This window comes from Tachyglossus aculeatus (genome assembly GCF_015852505.1).
Source record: "Tachyglossus aculeatus isolate mTacAcu1 chromosome Y3 unlocalized genomic scaffold, mTacAcu1.pri scaffold_183_arrow_ctg1, whole genome shotgun sequence".
NCBI lineage: Eukaryota > Metazoa > Chordata > Mammalia > Monotremata > Tachyglossidae > Tachyglossus > Tachyglossus aculeatus.
The window spans coordinates 279,889-302,865 of NW_024044832.1; positions in this window are offsets into that span (position 1 = coordinate 279,889).

Sequence of the window (22,977 nt, forward strand, 5' to 3'; positions counted from 1 at the left end):
CAATATGTCAGGCATTGTGAGATGGTTAGCACTACAGGAGCAAAGTGTGTGGGCTGGGTGAGAAGTGAGAGAAGCAAGGTGAAGTAGAGGGCTGAGGTGATGGAGGGCTTTAAAAGCCAATGCTGAGGAGTTCATTTGATGCAGAGGTGGAAGGGCAACGATTGGAATGTTTTGAGAAGGGGTGTGACATGTCCTGAACGTTTTTGGGCAGCAGAAGTGAAGTAATGGACTGGAGTGGGGAGAGACAGAAGGCTGGAGATAAGCAAGGAGACTGATGAAGTAATCCAGGTGGGGTAGGATGAGTGATTTTATTAACATGGCAGCAGTTTGGATGGAGAGGAAAGGGCAGATTTTAGTGATGTTCTGAAAGTGGGACTGACAGAATTTGGTGACAGATTGAAATATGTGGGTTGAATGAGACAGAGGTGTCAAGGAAAACATGGTTATGGGCTTGTGAAACAGAAAGGATGGTGGTACCATCTATAATGACAGGAAAGTCATGGAGAGGATAGGGTTTGTGTGGCACGGGAGGGAGCACTGTTTCAGACATGTTAAGTTTGAGGTGATTGAAGGATATCCAAAATAGAGATCCCCTGAAGGCAGGAGGAGTTGTGAGACTGGAGAGCGGGAGAGAGATCAGGGCTGGAGATGTAGTTATGGAAATCATCTGCATAAAGGTGGTAGTCGAAGCCATGGGAGCGAATGAGTTCGCCAAAGGAGTCGAGATTACCAAAGTTACTGTGAAGACGCTAAGCAGAAGGAGTTTGCTGTAGGAGAAGCCACTTCCATCCAGCAGGTGAGGGAGAAGAGGCCCTAAGAAACACAGCTCAGTGGTTACAGGCCTCCAGAACGGAGGAGGCCATAGATAGCATGGATGGGTGAGAAGGGTTACTTCTGTGGCCCCGATTCTTCCACAGTCTTTTATCTTCCTATCTCAGAGTTAGTGCTGAATTTGTCCGCTTTATGTCACCTCCTCCTAAACTGAAATCAGTGACTTCAGAGGGTGGGGAGGCTGCACGTGAGGGTGTTCTGCCTCTCCTTTCCAATCAAGCAGAGTTTTGGGGAAGGAAGGAATGGTATGATTGTCATCGTTCTTTCCACCCAAATGACTTGTGAATAAAGTTACCCTGATGGTATACTTTTGCAAGTAACTGGGTATTTCTGCTTTGAACTCCTGAAATTCCAATCAGTCAATCAATCAATTGTATTTATTGAGTGCTTACTGTGTGCAGAGCACTGTACTAAGCACTTGGGAAGTTCAAATTGGCAACATATAGAGGTGGTCCCTACTCGACAGTGGGCTCACAGTCTAGAAGGTGGAAACAGAGAACAAAACAAAACATATTAACAAAACAAAATAAATAGAATAGATATGTACAAGTTAAATAAATAAATAGAGTAACAAATATGTACAAACATATAAACAGGTGCTGTGGGGAAGGGAAGGAGGTAAGGCGGGGGGATGGAGACGGGGAGGAGGGGGTGAGGAAGGGGGGCGGCGCAGTCTGGGAAGGCCTCCTGGAGAGATGAGCTCTCAGTAGGGCCTTGAAGGGAGGAAGAGAGCTAGCTTGGCGGATGTGGGGAGGGAGGACGTTCCAGGCCCGGCGGATGACGCGGGCCGGGGGTCGATGGCGGGACAGGCGAGAATGAGGCACGGTGAGGAGATTAGTGGCAGAGGAGCGGAGGGTGCAGGCTGGGCTGTAGAAGGAGAGAAGGGAGGTGAGGTAGGAGGGGGCGAGGTGATGGAGAGCCTTGAAGCCGAGGGTGAGGAGTTTCTGCCTGATGCGTAGGTTGATCGGTAGCCACTGGAGATTTTTGAGGAGGGGAGTAACATGCCCAGAGCATTTCTGGACGAAGACAATCCGGGCAGCAGCTTGAAGTAAGTATTGAAGTGGGGAGAGACAAGAGGATGGGAGATCGGAGAGGAGGCTGGTACAGTAGTCCAGACAGGATTGGATGAGAGGTTGAACAAGCAGGTTAGCAGTTTGGATGGAGAGGAAAGGACGGGTCTTGGCAATGTTGCGGAGCTGAGACTGGCAGGTTTTGGTGACAGCTTGGATTTCCATTTCCTTACCCTCTGGGTCATGACGGTTTAGTGACATAGATATTTCTTCCTACCAATTTTCATTGAAAAATGGGTTAGGAAAAGGCACGTGATTATTAAATAAGTTTGGGCCAAGCACTTAACCTGTTAAACATGCTTTGGAAATGTTTGTCTTTTCCTAAATGGCTTTTCCTAAAGGTGATTGTGTACTTTAAAGCTGAGAGTAAGATGTTTCTGCTTGATGCAAAGTTGGGTGGATAACCACTGGAGGTTCCTGAGGAGTAGGGAGACATGGACTGAACATTTTTGTAGAAAAATCATCTGGGCAGCACAGTGAAGTGTGACCTTGAGTGGAGAGAAACAGGGGACAGGGGAGGTCAGGGAGGAGGATAATTCAGTTGTCAAAGGCGTAGCAGTTTGGTTGGCAAGGAAAAGGAATAATAATAATAATGATGGCATTTCTTAAGCGCTTACTATTTGCAAAGCACTGTCCTAAGCACTTGGGGGGTTACAAGGTGATCATGTTGTCCCATGTGGGGCTCACAGTCTTAATCCTCAATTTACAGATGAGGTAACTGAGGCTCAGGGAAGTTAAGTAACTTGCCCAAGGTCACACAGCAGTCAAGTGAGGGAGCCGGGATTAGAACCCATTATCTCTGATTACCAAGGCCGTGCTCTTTCCTGAGCCATGCTGCTTAAGATTTTAGTAATATCATTAAGGTAGAACCTAAAGGAATTGACAACAGATCGAATGTGTGGGTTGAATGAAGGCTGGAGTTAAGGATAATGCCAACATTATGGACTTGTGAGACAGAGAGGATCCCACCCCAGCCCACTGCTGATTTTCAAATTACAAAACAAATAAATAAATAAATAAATCCGTAACTCAGCCAACCCTTCCCGCCTTGAAGTCCCCAGGATGGACATAGCTTCAGGGACCTCCTATGCATCAGGGTAGTTGAGAATTTTTTTTAATCACCTTACAATGTAGATTCTGCAAATTTCCACCAAGAACCTTTTTGGATTTGTCATTAGGATACTTTTAACTTTTGTTATTATAATCCTGGCTCTTCCAATTGTCAGCTCTTAAGTCAGCCCTTGGGCTTAACTTAACTTACCTCCTCTGTGCCTCAGTTCCCTCATCTGTAAAATGGGGGTTAAGACTGTGAGCCCCACCATGGGACAACCTGATCATCTTGTAGCCTCCCCAGTGCTTAGAACAGTGCTTTGCACATAGTAAGCACTTAATAAATGCTATTATTATTATTTTTATTATTAAAGATACATCTGTTTCAGTTTATGCTGCAAATAATTTGACTTTTCATCAGTTTCAAAATAAAAACTCTTTACTTTTAATTTAGTAATATTATTCATTCAGAACCTGTGGTGTCCATTGCTCTGTGGGAATTAGACATGGTTTCTAGTCCCCAAGGTGTTCACAATTGAAGAATAAAGGAGAAAGAGTGGTTTGGAGCTCTTTATCTTCCCTCCCAAACCCTGTCCTGTCCCTGACTTTCCTGCCACTGAGGATGGCACTACTATCCTTCCTGTCTCACAAGCCTGAAACCTTTGTATCATCCTTGACTCGGCTCTCTCATTCACCCTACATATCCAATCTGTCATCAAAACCTGCCCGTCTCACGTTCACAACTTTGCCAAGATCTGCCCTTTCCTCTCGATCCAAACCGCTACCTTGCTGGTTGAATCTCTCATCCTAAACCAAGTGGATTACTGCCTCAGCTCCTTTCTGCTCTCCCAACCTGCTCTCTCTCCCCACTTCAGTCTGTACTTATTGAACATTGAACATTGAACATTTCTTTTGTGCAGAGTACTGCAAGGCTGGAAAAAGTTGTTGGTAGCTATGATCCCTCCTTGTCAGGGACCTTACAGTTCTGCAGCGGGAGGCAAACATTAAAAAAATTACAGGTGAGGGAAGTAACCACATTTAAGGCTATGTACACGTATTTATTGAACGCTTACTAGCGTTCAATAAATACGATTGATTGAGTTAATGAATGAATGATTGAATGAATGAAAGAGAAGGTTGGGGGTGGTAGGATGGTGCACAAGGGACACTGGGGAATGAGAAGGAAGTTGATTCCTCCTCCTTAACCACTGAGTCTGGAAAAGTGGGAGGAAACGAGCCCCCCTCTGGAGATAACAGCACAGGGAGAGCCAGGATTCAGTGTTGCTTAGGAGGAGCAGTGACTGGGTCAGGAACAAGTTAAGGATGAAGGGAAGCTTTCCCATAAAGGAGTGGCGGTTCCAAAGGTCACACTTGATTGAGGCTGGCCAAGGGGAAGGGGAGAGGGGAAGGCACAAAGGTGGGGAGGGTTTGAATGAGAGTAAATTGGTGGGTCTGCAACAGGGAGAAGGGGATGTTAGGCAGCCCTGGGACAAGAGAACAGCCTCCTCTCCTATCTCCCATCCTCCTGTCTTTCCCCACTTCAATCCATACTTCATGCCGCTGCCTGGATTGTCTTTGTCCAGAAACGCTCTGGGCATATTACTCCCCTCCTCAAAAATCTCCAGTGGCTACTAATCAACCTACGCATCGGGCAAAAACTCCTCACCCTTGGCTTCAAGGCTCTCCATCACCTCGCCCCCTCCTACCTCACCTCCCTTCTCTCCTTCCACAGCCCAGCCCGCACCCTCCGCTCCTCTGCCGCTAATCTCCTCACCGTGCCTCGTTGTCACCTGCCCTGCCATCGACCCCCAGCCCACGTCATCCCCCTGGCCTGGAATGCCCTCCCTCCACACATCCGCCAAGCTAGCTCTCTTCCTCCCTTCAAGGCCCTACTGAGAGCTCACCTCCTCTACGAGGCCTTCCCAGACTGAGCCCCCTCCTTCCTCTCCCCCTCCTCCCCCTCTCCATTCCCCCGCCTTACCTCCTTCCCTTCCCCATAGCACCTGTATATATGTTTGTACATATTTGTTACTCTATTTATTTATTTAACTTGTACGTATCTATTCTATTTATTTTATTTTGTTAATATGTTTTGTTTTGTTCTCTGTCTCCCCCTCCTAGTCTGCGAGCCCACTGTTGGGTAGGGACCGTCTCTATATGTTGCCAACTTGTACTTCCCAAGCGCTTAGTACAGTGCTCTGCACACAATAAGTGCTCAATAAATACGATTGAATGAATGAATGAATGAATGAATGAATGAATGAATGAATGAATGAATGAATGGGGAAGGGGATAGCACAGGGGTGGGAAGAAGTTGGATGAAGAGAGATGAAACTGTTAAAAAGGGAGGTTAAAGGTCACCTCTCAGAGGTCACCAATGATCTCCTGGCCATCCTAATCCATCTTAATCCTTCTCAACCCCTCAGCTGCATTTGACACTGTCATCCACTACCTTCTCCTGGGACCATGATCAAACCTCAGCTAAACTGACAGTGTCCTCTCCTGGTCCTCCTCCTACCTTTTTGACTACTCATTCTCAGTGTCTTTCATGGGCTCCTCCTCTGCCGAGCCTGCTGTTGAGTAGGGACCGTCTCTCTTTGTTGCCAACTTGCACTTCCCAAGCGCTTAGTACAGTGCTCTGCACACAGTAAGCACTCAATAAATACGATTGATTGAATGAATGAATGAATGAATGAATGAATGAATTACTGCATTAGCCTCCTCTCTGATCTCCCATTCTCCTGTCTCTCCCCACTTCAATCTATACTTCAAGCTGCTGCCAAGATTGTTTCTGTGCGGAAACGCTCTGGGCATGTTACTTCCCTCCTCAAAAATCTCCAGTGGCTACCAATCAATCTGTGCATCAGGCAGAAACTCCTCACTCTCGGCTTCAAGGCTCTCCATCACCTCGCCCCTTCCTACCTCACCTCCCTTCTTTCCTTCTTCAGCCCAACCTGCACCCTCCATTCCTCTGCCGCTAACCTCCTCACTGTGCTTCATTCTCGCCTGTCCGGCTGTCGACCCCCGGCCCACGTCCTCCCCCTGGCCTGGAATGCCCTCCCTCTGCACATCTGCCAAGCTAGCTGTCTTCCTCCCTTCAAAGCCCTACTGAGAGCTCACCTCCTCCAGGAGGCCTTCCCAGACTGAGCCCCTTCCTTCCCCTCCCCCTCCCCATCCCCCTGCCTTAACTCCTTCCCCTCCCCACAGCACCTGTATAGTATTTGTACAAATTTATTACTCTATTTATTTTACTTGTACATATTTACATATTCTATGTATTTTATTTTGTTAATATGTTTTGTTTTGTTGTCTGTCTCCCCGTTCTAGACTGTGAGCCTGCTGTTAGGTAGGGACCGTCTCTATATGTTGCCAACTTGTACTTCCCAAGCACGTAGTGCAGTGTTCTGCAAACAGTAAGTACTCAATAAATACGATTGAATGAATGAATGAATGCCTCCCATCCCCTATCTGTGAGTGTCTCTCAGGGTTCCGTTCTGGGTGCCCTTCTTTTCTCCATCTACACCTACTCCCTTGGAAAATTCATTCACTCACATGGCTTTAACTACCACTTCTACGCTGATGACACTCAAATCTATGTCTTCAGCCCTCATCTCTCTCCCTCTCTTCAGTCTTGCATTTCTTCCTGCCTTCAAAACATCTTTACTTGGATATCCTCCTGTCATCTCAAACTTAATATGGCTGAAAGTGAACTCTTCTTATCTTCTCACCCAACCCCTGTCCTCCTGCTCATTTTCCCATCACCATTGATGATATTATCATCCTTCCTGTTTTGCAAGCCCACAGTCTCGGGATCATCCTTGACTCCTCTCTCTCATTCCACCCACATATTCAAGCCATCACTTCATCTTGTCAGTTCTACCTCCACAACATCGCCAAAATCCACCCTTCTTATCTCTGTCCAAACGGCCACATTAAAGCAAGCACTTATCCTAGCTCACCTTGATTATTGTATCAGCCTTCTTGCTGTCCTCCCTGCCTCCTGTCTCTCCCAATCCAGTCCATACTTCATTCTGCTGCCTGATTCATTTGCCTTCAAAACCTTCAGACCATGTTTCCCCACTCCTCAAGAAACTCCTGCGGTTACCCATCTACCACTGCATCAAACAAAAACTCCTCACCATTGGCTTTAAAGCCCTTAATAATCTTGCCCCTTCCTCCCTCACCTCGCTACTCTCCTACTTCAATTCAGCCTGCACACTTTGGTTCTTCAGTACTCGCCTTCTCACTATACCTTGATCCCATCTGTCTAACCACTGAGCACTTGCTCACACCTTGCCTCTGGCCTAGAATGCCCTCCCTCCTCATATCAGACAAATAATTGCTATCAGACAGATAATTGCTCTCCTCCACTTCAAAACTTTGTTGAAGGCACGTCTCCTCCACGAAGCCTTCCCTGACTAAGTCCTCCTCTCCTCTTTGCCCACTCTCTTCTGTGCCATTCTTACTTGTTCCTTCAATCGCCCTCCCTTTCATCCCCACTGCATGTATTCATTCAATCGTATTTATTGAGCGCTTACTGTGTGCAGAGCACTGTACTAAATCCTTAGTACACATATGTGCCTTGGAGAAGCAGCATGGCTTAGTGGAAAGAGCATAGACTTGGGAGTCAGAGGACACGGATTCTTATACACCACTTGTTGCTGTGTGACATTGGGCAAGCCACTTAAAGTCCCTGTGCCTCAGTTACCTGATCTGTAAAATGGGGATTAAAATTGTGAGCCCCATGTGATTACCTTGTATCTGCCTCAGAGTTTAGAACAGTGGTTGGCACAAAGTAAGCGCTTAACTAATTCCATAATTGTTATTAATTATTATTATGAGAAGTAACATGGCCAAGAGGCAAGATCCTAGGCTTGGGAGTCAGAGGATGTGGGTTCTAATCCCGGTTCCACCACTTGCCTGCTGTGTGACCTTGGGCAAGTCACTTCACTTCTCTGGGCCTCAGTTACCTCATCTGTAAAATGGGGATTGAGACTTTGAGTCCCATGTGGGACAGGGACTGTGTCCAACCTGATTGCCTTGTATCTACCCCAGTGCTTAGAACAGTGCCTAACAAATACCATTAGTATTATTATATATCTGTAAATATATGTTATTTGTTTATTTATTTAAATTAATGTCTGTCTCCCTCCCTAGACTGTAAGTTCGTTGTGATCAGGAATGTGTCTGTTTGTTGTTATATTGTACTCTCGCAAGTGCTTAGTACAGTGCCTTACACACAGTAAGTGCTCAATAAATATGATTGAAGAAGGAAGGGAGGAGTACAGGGATGAGCTCCTGAGAAGCAATGTGGTTTAGTGGCTTAGTGGAAAGAGCACAGGCATGGGATTCAGAGGCTGAGGGTTCTAATCCTGGCTCTGCCATTTATCAGCTGTGTGACTTTGGGAAAGTCATTTAACTTCTCTGGGCTCTGGTAACCTCATCTGTAAAATGGGGATTAAGACCGTGAACCCCACTTGGGGCAACGTGATGACTCTGAATCTTCCCCAGTGCTTAAAGCCGTGCTTGGTGCAGAGTAAGCACTTAACAAATGCCGTTATTATTATTATTGTTATTGTTGTTATTGATAAATTGTCTCCTTCTTGCCAAATACAATGGCCCCTACTTCACCCTAATCCTCCTAGACCTCTCAGCTTCCAGTCAACCACCCACTTCTCGCGGAAACATTATCCCATATCCCATTATCCTTGGCTTCACTGACACTGTCTTTTTCTCTGGCAACTCATTCTCCAACTCTTTCACAGTCTCCTCTTCTGCCTCCCACACCCTTAACTGTGGGAGGTCTTCAAGGTTCAGTTCGGGGTCCCCTTCTATTCTCCGTATGCAGCCACTCCCTTGGAGAACTCATTTGCGCCTATTGCTTCAACTACCACCTCTAGGTGGATGACCCCAAATCTACATCTCAAGCCCTGATCCCTCTCTTTCTGCAATCTCATATTTCCTTCCACCTTAAGGCTATCTCACCTTGAATTTCCTGCAGGCAACTCTAACTTAACATGTCCTTCTCATCTTCCCACTCAAACCAACTCTGAAATCCCTCTATCAGACTGTAACTTTCTCACCTGCTTTCTTTCCCAAACATCACTTCCCAACGTATTTGCCTAGTTTTTTCACAAAGATCTTTTGATCCCCGCCAATACTCTTACAGCTTTGATGTCCCATTTGGTCTTCATACGTCAATTATCTTCTCTTAGTGCAGAAATAAACGCCCTAAACACCACCCTCAACTCCCACTGAACTCAACTCCCTCACTCCCCTATCCCTCCCCTGATCCCGCTCCACTAACCCGCAACCCTGAATCACCTCCACAAAAACCTCAGCTCTTGTCCTCCAGCCACATAGTGTGGCTGGAGGAAATGCAGACTTTTTTTTTGACCTTGTCCACTTGAAATTCATTCTTAAATGCTGCAACTCAGTCCTTTCCTTGCCCAACAATGATACCTTTCCTTCCCAGTTCACTCCCATATCTATTGCTCCCACCCAGACATTTAACTTTCTCACCCACCATCACTTTCCCCTTAATGAACTGGCCACATATTACCTCAACAAAATTGAAACCATCAGGCAGGATCTCCTTAAATTCTCCCCTGCTCCTTTCCAATTTCCCTCTCCTCTTAGTAGATGAGATCTCTCTCCTCTCAAAATCCATCCCCTCCTGTGCTTCAGACCCTATCCCTTCTTATCCTATTAAATCACTTGCCCCCTGCCTTCTTCCCTCCTTGACTAACATCTCCAATCATTGGCTTTCCAATGGCTTCTTTCCCTCTGCTTTTAAACATGCTTATGTAACCCTATCCCAAAAAACCCTCCCTTGATCCTAAGAAGCTCTTATGTAATCTCCCCATCTCCCTCCTACCATTTTCCTCTAATGCTAACCTTCTCCCTGTACCTCGATCTTGTCTATCTCACCAGTGACCTCTTGCACACACCCTACTCTGGCCTTGAATGTCCTCACTCCTCATATCAGACAGAGAATTGCTCTCCCCCACTTCAGAGCCTTGAAGACACATCTCATTCATTCATTCAATCATATTTACTGAGCAAGAAGACTTCCCTAACTAAGCCCTCCTCTCCTCCCACTCCCTTCTGTGTCATTCTGACTTGGCCCCTTTATTCATTCTCCCTCCCATCCCCACAGCACATATCTATAAACTGGCTATTTATTTGTTTGTTTGTTTGTCTCTCTCCCCCTCCAGACTGTGAGCTCGATGTGGGCAGGGAATGTGCCTGTTCACTGTTGTATGTACTCTCCCAAACACTTAGTACAGTGTTTTGCACACAGTAAGTGCTCAGTAAATACAGTTTGAATACATGAATAAATTAATTTCCTTCCAAACGTTTTGAGAGAGTTGTCTACACCCACTGTTTCCATTTCCTCTCTCAATTTTTTCTTTGAACCTCTCCAATCTGGTTTCCACCCACTTCGCGCTATGAAAACAGCCCTCTCTAAGGTAACCAACGACCTTCTTTTCACCAAGTCTGATAGCCTCTGGTCCATCCTAATCCCACTCGACTGCTCAGCTGCTTTTGAGAACCGTCTCCTAGATCATCCTCATCTCCTTGAAACTTTATCCCACCTTGGCTTCAATGAGACTGTCGTCTCTTAGTTTTCCTCCTGTCTCTCTGACTGCTCCTTCTCAGTCTTTTATTCAGGCTTTTCCTCTGCCTTCCACCCTCTGTAAGTGGGGGGTCCCTCAGGGCTCAGTTCTGGGTCCCCATTACCTCTTCATCCACACCTACTCCCTTGGAGAACTTGTTGACTCCTAAGGCTTCAACTACCATCTCTATGTGGATGATTCCCTAATCTACATCTCTAGCTTTTACCTTCTCTGTAGTCTCACATTTCCTTCTGCCTTCAGGTTATCTCTACCTGGTTGTCCCACTGACATCTCAAATTAAACACGCCCCAAACTGTACTCCTTATCTTCCCACCCAAACCCTGTCCTCTCTATATTTCCTATCACTGTAGGCAATACACTTCTCCCTGTCTTATCAAAAGCAACATGGCTTCAGGAAAAGACCATGTGCCTGCAAGTTAGTACACCTGGATTCCAATCCTGGCCCTGTCAAACTGCTTGCTCTGTGACCTTGGGCAATTCCCTTAACATCTGTGTGCTTTAGTTCTCCCGTTCTCCCTCCTTTTTAGACTGTGAGACCCATGCAGGACAGGGACTGTGTCCAACCTAATTAACTTGCACCCAGCGCACAGAACAGTTTTTGAAACATATTAAGTACTTTCCAAATACCAATATAAATGGCGTGAAACCTTGGCATTGTCATTAGCTCTGGTCTCTCATTCAACCCACAAATTCAATATATCGAAAAGTCCTATCAGTCTACTTTCACAAATGGTTAAAATAATCCTTCCTGTTCATTCAATACTCAGTCCATCTGTCTGTCTATCTATCTATCTATCTATCTATCTATCTATCTATCTATCTATCTATCTATCTATCTATCTATCTATCTATCTATCTATCTATATCTATCTATCTATCTATCTATCTATCTATCTATCTATCTATCTATCTATATATATATCTATCTATCTATCTACCTATTTATTTATTTATTTATTCATTTTACTTGTACATATCTATTCTATTTATTTTATTTTGTTAATATGTTTGGTTTTGTTCTCTGTCTCCCCCTTCTAGACTGTGAGCCCACTGTTGGGTAGGGACAGTCTCTATAAGTTACCAACTTGTACTTCCCAAGCGCTTAGTACAGTGCTCTGCACACAGTAAGCACTCAATAAATACAATTGATTGATTGATTGATTCAAACTGCTACTATGCTGATTCCAAGTACGTATCATATCCCACCTGGACTATTGCATCTACTTTCTTGCTGATCTCTCTGCACCCTGTTTCTCCCCACCCCAATCCATATTTCATTCTGTTGCCCTACCCTTTTTTTCTAAAGAATCATTCAATCAATCAATTATATTTGTTGAGTGCTTACTGTGTGCAGAGCACTGTACTAAGTATTTGGGAGAGTACAATACAACAAGAGTTGGTAGATTCCATTCCCTCCCCACAGCAAGGTTACAGTCTACTTCTCCCCATTCCTCAAGAATCTCCAGAGGTTGTCCATCGAACTCCACATTAAACAGAAACTCTTTGTTCGTTCGTTCATTCATTCATTCATTCATTCATTCATTCATTCATTCATTCATTCATTCATTCAATCATTCGTATTTATTGAGCGCTTACAGTGTGCAGAGCATTGTACTAAGTGCTTGGGAAGTACAAGTCAGCAACATATAAAGATGGTCCCTACTTTACAGCTTTGATGTACAACAATGGGCTCACAGTCTAGAAGGGGGAGATAGACAACAAAATAAAACATGTGGACAGGTGTCAAATCATCAGAATAAATAGAAGTAAAGCTAGATGCACATCATGAACAAAATAAATAGAACACTAAATATGTACAAGTAAAATAAATAGAGTAATAAATCTGTACAACTGCATACAAGTTCTGTGGGGAGGGGAAGGAGGTAAGGCGGGGGGTATGGGGAGGAGGAGAGGAAAAAGGGGGCTCAGTCTGGGAAGGCCTCCTGAAGGAGGTGAGCTCTCAGTAGGGCTTTGAAGGGAGGAAGAGAGCTAGCTTGGCAGATGTGTGGAGGGAGGGCATTCCAGGCCAGGTGAAGGGCGTGGGCCCGGGGTCGATGGTGGGAACTGGCGAGAACTAGGTACAGTGAGGAGGTTAGTGGCAGAGGAGAGGAGAGTGCAGGCTGGGCTGTAGAGGGAGAGAAGAGAGGTGAGGTAGGAGGGGGCGAGGTGATGGAGAGCCTTGAAGCCGAGAATGAGGAGTTTTTATTTGATTCATAGGTTGACAGACAGCTACTGGAGATTTTTGAGGAGGAGAGTAACATGCCTAGAGTACATTCAGTTAGCTTGGCTGAATCTTACCTTACCTCACTGATCTCCTACTGCATCACGGCCGACACACTTAGCTCCTCTATCACCAGTGTGCTTACTGCCCTGATCTTGTCTATCTATCCACCCGTGTCCTCCCTTTGGCTGGGACTCTCCCCACGACAAATGCTCCAGACCACTACTCTCCCCACTTTCAAAGCCTTTTTAAGATCACATTTCCTCCAAGAGGTCTGCCCTAATTAAGCCTCCTTTATCCAACTCCATTTCCCTTTCACATTTGGAGCCAAATCTTTTGGACATTTGATATTCACTCCACCCTCAGCCCTGCAACATTTAGGAATACATGCATAAATTATGTATTTATATTAATGTTTGTCTCCTCCTCTTCTAGACTATAAACCTTTTGAGAGAAAGGTGTATGCCTACCAACTCTATTGTATTGTACTCTTCTAAATACTTACAACAGTGTTTTGCAAACTATAAGCTCTCAATAAATACCATGATTGATTAATGGACTCTGGAAGCGTAGGTAGAGGATAATAATAATGATGGTATTTGTTAAGCACTTACTATGTGCCAAGCACTGTTCTAAATGCTGAGGTAGATACAAATTTATCAGGTTGTCCCACATGGGGCTCACGGTCTTACTACCCATTTTACAGATGAGGTAACCGAGGTACAGAGAAGCTAAGTGGCTTGCCCAAAGCCACACAGCTAATAAGTGGCAGAGCCGGGATTAGAACCCACGACCTCTTACTCCCAAGCCTCTGCTCTTTCCACTAAGCCATGCTGCTCCTCAGGATCAGGTGGAGGGTATAGATTGTGATACGTGACAGCAGACCTTCTCTTTAAATACGGTAAGGAATGATAGGAAAATCCAAGAAAGGGAAGGAGGAGAGAGCACCTGGAGATGAACAGGACAGGTTTTATAGAGATCAAGGTTTCAATTTTATCTGTAAATAACATGGCATGTCACTGGGGCAAGAGATAGGGAAAGGAGGGGATGGAGGACTTTGAGGAAGGAGTTAAATTTCTGAAACAGCTGGTGTGGGCAATGGGTAAGGGAGTCATTCATTCATTCAATTGTATTTATTGAGTGCTTACTGGGTGCAGGGTGCTGTACTAAATGCTTGGGAGAGTCACTAAAGATGGGCAAGAATTGTTGTCTGGAAGAGGAGAGAGCAGAATTAAAGCAGGGGAGGATAATTTTGAGATGACTGAGGTCAGACCTCATTCTGCCAACAACTCCCTGCAGCTTGTGCACAGGAGCAGAGGAAGTGTACTGATGTGATCCAGGGATGCAGGTTAAGAGATAATGGAGGGACAGGGATCGAGAGAGATGAATTCAGTGGAGAGGATGGTATTAAGGATTTATATGTGTTCCTTCTTGACGTTGTTGAAACCTGGTTCTCCCCCACAGTGCCCTCCCTTCTCTCCCAATATAGGGGACTCATACACTACCCTCCCTTCTCTCCCACTATAGGGGACTCATTCCCACTCCCCAGTGTTCCCTGAGTAAAGAGGAGGAGTTGACTTTTTCTTGTCACCCAATGCTGCTTTTGCACAGAAACATATCATTTGGGCAAATCCAGCCCGACATGGAGAAGGCCTCAGTGCTGGATTATGAAGGGTGTCCTTTTACTTCAGGGGCAAGGTACTGCAGTTTGTGGTCATTGCTGTCTCCATGGGCTGCTATATTTGGGCAGTCTTCTGGCTTCATACCACTCCAAATCAGAAACAGGGACTGCTTGAATCCTTCCCTTAATATTGCTGGATTGTGATTGTGATAGTAACACAATGAATAGTGTGTTTTGGCGTGTAGTTGGTCTAGACTGTAGAATCCTTATATCTGCTGGTACTGTGTATTCACAGAGGCAACACAAATGGCCCAGGCTCACCTTTTGTGGTTCATTCAAATTTTTTCAGGAAAGAGTCTCTTGATCATTAACCAATCTAGTCAAAATAAATGGAAGTAAGGATCTGAAGATGGCAAGTAAGGAGATTTTTCTATGCTTTATATTCAGTACAGTGTCAGTCTTTCCTAAAACCTCTTTTAAATAGTTTTTGCATGACTTTAGCATGTTTTATTTTTTACAATGTTTTTCACTGTTTTCCCTTTAGCTGGCCAATTGATGGTTTAGGGATTATGCCTTGAAGCAGGTTTGTTGCAATTTAATAAAAAAATTGGGGAGAGCCTATAGTTTTTCATTTAAAAAGAGCAAACTCAATTGACCAAAAAAAATCATACTTTTTGTCAGGACAGTCAGTGTTCCAATAACACAGAGTTTATTTTATTTGATTTTTTAAAGGTATTTGTTAAGCCCTTAGGAAGTGCCAGGCACTGACTGATCTACGTGCCGGGGTACATATAAACTTATCAGAAGATTAAACACAACATTAATCCCCATTTTACAAATGAGGTAAGTGCGGCACAGGGAAGTTAAGTGACTTGGCCAAGATCCCACAGCAGACAAGTGGCAGAGTCAGAATTAGAACCCAGGTCTTTCTGAATCCCAGGCCCAACCTCTTTCCACTTGGCCGTGCTGCTTCTATTCATTCATTCAATCATATTTATTGAGCGCTTACTGTGTGCAGAGCACTGTACTAAGCGCTTGGGAAGTACAAGTTGGCAACATATAGAGACGGTCCCTACCCAACAACAGGCTCATAGTCTAGAAGGGGGAGACAGACAACAAATCAAAACATGTGGACAGATGTCAAGTCATCAGAATAAACAGAAGTAAAGCTAGATGCACATCATTAACAAAATAAATGGAATAGTAAATATATACAAGTAAAATAAATAGAGTAATAAATCTGTACAAATATATATATATATATATATATATATATATATATATACAGGTGCCCTGGGGAGGGGAAGGAGGTAGGGTGGGGTGGGATGGGATGGGGAGGAGGAGAGGAAAAAAGGGGGCTCAGTTTAGGAAGGCATCCTGAAAGAGGTGAGCTCTCCGTAGGGCTTTGAAGGGAGGAAGAGAGCTGGCTTGGCCGATGGGTGGAGGGAGGGCATTCCAGGTCAGGGAGAGGACATGGGCCAGGGGTCGACGGCAGGACAGGTGAGAACGAGGTACAGTGAGGAGGTTAGTGGCAGGAGAGCAGACGGTGTGGGCTGGGCTGTAGAAAGGGAGAAGGGAGGTGAGGTAGTAGGGATCGAGGTGATGGAAAGCCTTGAAGCCGAGAGTGAGGAGTTTTTGCTTGATGCGTAGGTTGACTGGTAGCCACTGGAGATTTTTGAGGAGGGGACTAACATGCCCAGAGCGTTTCTGCACAAAGATGATCTGGGTGTCAGTGTGAAGTACAGACTGAAGTGGGGAGAGACAGGAGGATGGGATATCAGAGAGGAGGCTAGTGTAGTAATCCAGTCGGGATAGGATGAGAGAAGCGTGGCTCAGTGGAAAGAGCATGGGCTTAAGAGTCAGAGATCATGGGTTTGAATTCCGGCTCCACCACATGTCTGCTGTGTGACCTTGGGCAAGTCACTTCACATCTCTGAGCCTCAGTTACCTCATCTGGAAGATGGGGATTAAGACTGTGGAATCGTGGTTAGAACCCACAACCTCTGAATCCCAAGCCCGGGGTCTTTCCACTGAGCCACATTGCTTCTCTGCTTCTCTTAATTATGCTTTGAAGGTGAGGAGAACGATGGTCTGCAGGGGGAGAGAGTTCCAGGCTAGGAGAGCTTGTGGAAAAGGAGTCAGCAACTAGACAGATTCATTCATTCAATCCTATTTATTGAGCACTTACTGTGTGCAGAGCACTGTAACAATAATAACAATGTTGGTATTTGTTAAGTGCTTACTATGTGCAAAGCACTGTTCTAAGCGCTGGGGTAGATACGAGGTAATCAGGTTGTCCCACGAGGGGCTCACAGTCTTCATCCCCATTTTAAAGATGAGGGAACTGAGACCCAGAGAAGTGAAGTGACTTTCCCAACATCACACAGCTGACAAGTGGCAGAGCCGGGATTTGAACCCACGACCTCTGACTCCAAAGCCCGTGCTCTTTCCACTGAGCCACGCTGCTTCCCAGAAAGCACTTGGAATGTACAAATCGGCAACATATAGAGAGGGTCCCTACCCACCAACAGGCTCACGGTCTAGAAGCGGGAGACAGAAAACAAAACAAAACAAGTAGACAGGTGTCAATACCATCAGAATAGATAAATAGAATTCTAGTTATATACACATGAGTTGAGATGTATACAGCGATATCCACATGACAGATCCACTGGAGTGGGTGGATTAGGCTGTAGTAGATCAGTGAGGAAAGGTAGGAGGGGGTGAGCTGATTGAAGGATTTAAAGCCAATGGTAAGGAGTTTCTGTTTGATCCAGAGGTGGGTGGACAACCACTGGATATTCTTGAGGATTGGAGAGACATAGACTGAAACATTTTTTTTTAAAAATCATCTGGACAGCAGAATGAAGTATGGACTGGAGTGAGGAGAAAAAGGAAGCAGGGAGGTCAGCAAGGAGGCCGATAGACTAGACAAGTTGGGATAGAATAATTGGCTTGGATCAGCAAAGTAGCAGGTTGGATTGAGAGGAAAAGTTGGATTTTAGCAATGTTATGAAGGTAGAACATGGCAGATTGAGTATGTGGGTTGAATGAGAGAGCTAAATCGAGGAAAATGTCAAGGTCACTGGTTTGTGAGATATGGAGGACAGTAGTATTGTAGTATTGTCCACAGCGATGGGAAAGAGAATAAGCAGTTGCTTTGAAAACGCTAAATATACACAATATATACAAAAATTGTTAAGTGTTGGTCGAACATCCAGATAGAGATGTCCTGAAGGTTGGTAGATATGTGAGATTGCAGGGAAGAAGAGAAATTAGGGCTGGAGATGTAGATTAGGGAATCATTTGCATAGAGATGGAAATCGAAGCCTTGGGAGTGAATGAGTTCTCCAACGGAGTGGGTGTAGATGGAGAACAGAAGGGGACCCAGAGTTGGCTCAACCTTCACATCTCTAAAATCAGTCTTTCCCTCTCCCTCTGAACTGACCACATTGATCCAAGCACTTTACCCTATCCCACCGTGTTGACATCCTTGCTTCAGCCTCCAGTCTCCTTGCTGAACTCCCACAACTAGCTGTCAGTTTATAGGGGATTGCCTACTACAATCCAGCCTACACAATTCGCTCCTCTCATGCCTCAATGTACCTCAATCTCTACTATCGCTACTAGTATTGCTACTAGAGAAGCAGCGTGGCTTAATGGAAAGAGCATGGGCTTGAGAGTAAGAGGACTTGGGTTCTAATCCTGGTTCTGCCACTTGCCTGCTATGGGACCTTGGGCAACTTAACTTCTCTGAGCTTCAGTTCCCTCATCTGTAAAATGGGTATTAAAAGTGTGAGTCCCACGAGGAACAACCTGATTACCCTGTATCCATTCCAGCACTTAGGACGGTGCTTGACACACAGTAAGTGCTTAACGAATACCACAGTTATTAGTATTATCTCACCAACAACAACTTTCTCATGTTCTGCCTCTGATTCCACATGGTCACCCTCTTCATAGCCAACAGATTATCATTCTCCCCTCAAAGTCTTATTAAAATTACATCTACTCCAAGGGACCTACCCCGACTAAACCCTTATTTCCCTACTCTCTCTCTCATCTGAGTTACCCTTAGGTTTACCCATCCTCAGCTCCACATCACTTTCTCTTAAGGGTATTTGTCTAGTGCTTACCATATCCCAGGCAATGCACTAAGTTCTGGGGTAGATACAAGATAATCTGGTTTGGAAAAAGTCCATGTCCCTCATGGAGCTCCACCGTCCTAGATGAGGTTTCTGAATCACAGAGAAGTTAAGGGGCTTGCCGAGATCACCGAGCAGACATGTGGTAGAGCTGGGATTAGAACTCAGGTCCTCTGACTCCCAGGTCTATGCTCTTTCCAATAGGCCATCCTTCTTTTTGTGTGTACATGTACATTTTTTCTTTTTTTCTTCATAGTTTTTATTAATCCCTTACTTTGTGCGTCACTATACTCAGTACTTGGATGGATAAAAGTTAATCAGGTTGGAAATGGTCCCTGTCCCAGACAGAGCGCACAGTCTTAATCCCCATTTTACAGATGAGGTAACTGAGGTACGGGGAAGTTAAGTGATTTGCCCCAGGTCACACAGCAGACATCTGGCAGAACCTGGATTAGAACCCAGGTTCCTTCTGACTCCCAGGCTCCTATCCACCAGGCCATGCTGCTTCTGCCTTGTACAAGCCCATAATTTATTTTAAAGCCATTGTATATAGTTGTACAGATTTATTACTCTATTTATTTTACTTGTACATATTTATTATTCTATTTGTTTTGTTAATGGTGTTCATATAGCTATGACTCCATTTGTTCTGACGATTTTGACACCAGTCTACAGGTTTGGTTTTGTTGTCTGTCTCTCTTTCTAGACTGTGAGCCCATTGTTGGGTAAGGACCATCTTTATATGTTGCCGACTTGTACTTCCCAAGCACTTAGTACAGTGCTCTGCACACAGTAAATGCTGAATAAATACAATTGAATGAATGAATGAAATTCTCTAAATTGAAAATGTGTTGTTGTCTGGGAACCTGTCAGCCAGTTGTTATGCTGTTTTGTCCCAAGAGCTCATTAAAGTGTTCTGTACACAGTAAACACTCAATAAACAAGATTGACAACATGACAATACTTACAACTTTATTCATTCATTCATTCATTCAGTTATGTTTATTGAGTGATTACTATGTGCAGAATACTGTACAAAGTGCTTAGGAGAGTACAGTACAGAAGGAAACAGAAACATTCCTGCCCATAATGAGCTCACAGTCTGGTTTGGGGGAGGCAGACATTAATATAAATTAAAAAATTACAGATGTACATAAGTGCTGTGGGGCTGAGAGGGGGGATGAACAAAGGGAGCAAGACAGGGCATCATAGAAGGGAGCAGGAGAAGAGGAAAGTGGGGTTTACTCAAATGGAAGCCCTCCTGGAGGAGATGTCCTTTCAGTAAGGCTTAGAAGGCAGGGAGAGTAATTGTTGGATTGGAGACCAGAAGCAGGACATGGATGAGGGGTTGGCAGTCAGAAAGATGAGACTGAGGCACAGTGAAAAGGTTAGCATTAGAGGAGCAAATTGTGCAGGCTCAATTGCATTAGGAGAGTAGTGAGGTGAGGTAGGAAGGGGCAAGGAGATTGAGTACTTTAAAATATTGATGAGGAGTTTTTGTTTGATGAGGAGGTGGTTGGGCAACCATGCTTGAGAAGTGAGGAAACATGTCCTGAATATTTATGTAGAAAACTGATGTAGGCAGCAGAGTGAAGTTTGGAATGGAGGGACCGTCTCTATATGTTGCTGACTTGTACTTTCCAAGCACTTAGTACAGTGCTCTGAACACAGTAAGTGCTCAATTAATACTATTGAATGAACGAACGAACGAATGAATGAATGAATGAATGAATGAATGAATGAATGAATGAATGAATGAATGAATGAATGAGTGATGAGAGACAGGAGATTGGGAGGTCAGCAAGGGAAACGATGCAGAAATCCATGTGGGATAGGATGAGTGATTGTATTAACGTGGTAGTAGCTTGGATGGAGAGGAAAGGGGGGACTTTTAGCAATGTAGTGAAGGTGGAACTGAGGATTATGTGATGGAATGAATATGCGAGTTGAATGAGAGAGACGAGTCAAGAATAATGCCACGGGCAAAGCCAAGGATAATGTCAAGGATATCTGAGCTCCTTATCTTCCCTCCCAATCCCTGTCCTCTCCCTGACTTTCCATCATTGCAGACAGCACTACCATCCTTCCTGTCTCACAAGCCCGCAATCTTGGTGTCATCCTCGACTCCTCTCTCTCATTCACCCCACACATCCAGTGCATCACCAAAACCTGCCGGTCTCACCTCCACAATATTACCAAGATCCACCCTTTCCTCTCCATCCAAACCACTACCTTGCTGGTTCAATCTCTCATCCTATCCCGACTGGATTACTGCATCAGCCTTCTTTCTGATCTCCCTTCCTCCTGTCTCTTCCCACTGCAGTCTGTACATCACTCTGCTGCCCAGATTACCTTTCTAAAGAAACTCTCTGGATATATCACTCCCCTCCTCAAAAATCTCCAGTGATTGCCTATTAACCTTAGAATCAAGCAAAAACTTCTCACTCTCGACTTCAAAGCTCTCCATCACCTCGTCCCCTCCTACCTCACCTCTCTCTTTCTCCAGCCCAGCCCACACACTCCACTCCTCTGCTGCTAACCTCCTCACTGTGCCTCATTCTCGCCTGTCCCGCTCTCGACCCCTGGCCCACATCCTACCCCTGGCCTGGAATGCCCGCCCTCTTCACATCAGCAAAACTAGCTCTCTTCCCCTTTTTAAAGACCTACTGAGAGCTCACCTCCCCCAGGAGGCCTTCCAAGACTGAGCCCCCCACCTTGTCCTATGCTCTTTCTCCCCTCGTCTTTTCCCCTACTCCCTCCCTCTGCTCTACCCCCTTCCACTCCCCACAACATTTTGTACATATTTATTACTCTATTTTATTAATGGTGTGTACATAGCTATACTTCTATTGATTCTGATGGTATTGACACCAGTCTACTTGTTTCGTTTCGTTTTGTTGTCTGTCTCCCCCTTCTAGACTCTGTGCCCATTGTTGGGTAGGGACTGTCTCTATATGTTGCCGATTTGTACTTCCCAAGTGCTTAGCAAAGTGTTCTCCATACAGTAAGTGCTCAATAAATATGATTGAATGAATGACTGAACACCAAGCTTACAGGTTAGTGAGAATTTACCATTGTATAATGATGAAATTAACACTGTGATGATATAGAAATTGACAAATGACAATGACAGATTTCATTTTCCATTACAAGCGACTCAGAATGATAAAGGGCTTTAAAAGAGTTCAAGCAGCCAAGGTTTCCTGCTCTTTGCCTATTTGTGGATTGAAAGCTGAAAACTGAAGAACAGAAATCAAATGAATATTTTTTTTCAAGGTGAGTCTGATCTGATCTTTTCAGTTACATAGTTTGCAAGCAATTGCTTATTTGGCAAAAGCTTGTATTTCAGTTTAAATTCTAATAAAATGGGGGAAAAGTTCAATCCATGGAACAATTAGCCTTAAGATGCTTAGAAAGAGGAGGTAGAAGAATTTCATTTTGGATTCCAAATGTAATCAGTATGCAATTCTCAGGAAGCAATAATTTTTTTTTAATATTCTATAGATTTTTTTTATGTAGGGTATGTTTTTGTACTTCTCTGGACTCGACTGTAAGTTTCTTGTGCATAGAGAACGTCTGTTACATTGTTATATGATACCCTCCCAATAATAATAATAATAATAATAATGGCATTTATTAAGTGCTTACTATGTGCAAAGCACTGTTCTAAGTGCTGGGGAGGTTACAAGGTGATCAGGTTGTCCCACGGGGGGCTCACAGTCTTCATCCCCATTTTACAGAATAGGTAACTGAGGCACAGAGAAGTTAAGTGACGTGCCCTAGGTCACACAGCTGACAATTGGTGGAGCCAGGATTTGAACCCACCACCTCTGACTCCAAAGCCTGTGCTCTTTCCACTGAGCCACGCTGCTTCCCAAGTGCTTAGTATAATGCTGAGCACACAGAATGTGCTCAATAAATACATTTGATTGATTGATCTTTGTGTACACCCACCAAACACTAAATGTGTGGAGTCATTTTAGCCAGTTCCCCTCCAGTCTTAGGCAGAATAAATTTGTTCTGAGAATACCATCACTACCCAAACCACAAAATTCACAACCACATATGCCAGTTTCACTAATGCAATAGCCTACTTGCCAGCCTACCTCTATCCCTCCAGTTTTCTCCCCTCTCTAATCCATAATTCACTTTGCTACCTGGAATAATAATAATGATAATAATAATAATAATAATAATAATAATAATAATAATAATAATAATAATAGCATTTATTAAGTGCATACTATGTGCAAAGCACTGTCCTAAGCACTGGGGAGGTTACAAGGTGATCAGGTTGTCCCGTGGGGGGCTCACAGTCTTAAACCCCATTTTACAGCTGAGGGAACTGAGGCCCAGAGAAGTTAAGTGACTTCCCCAAAGTCACACAGCTGACAAGTGG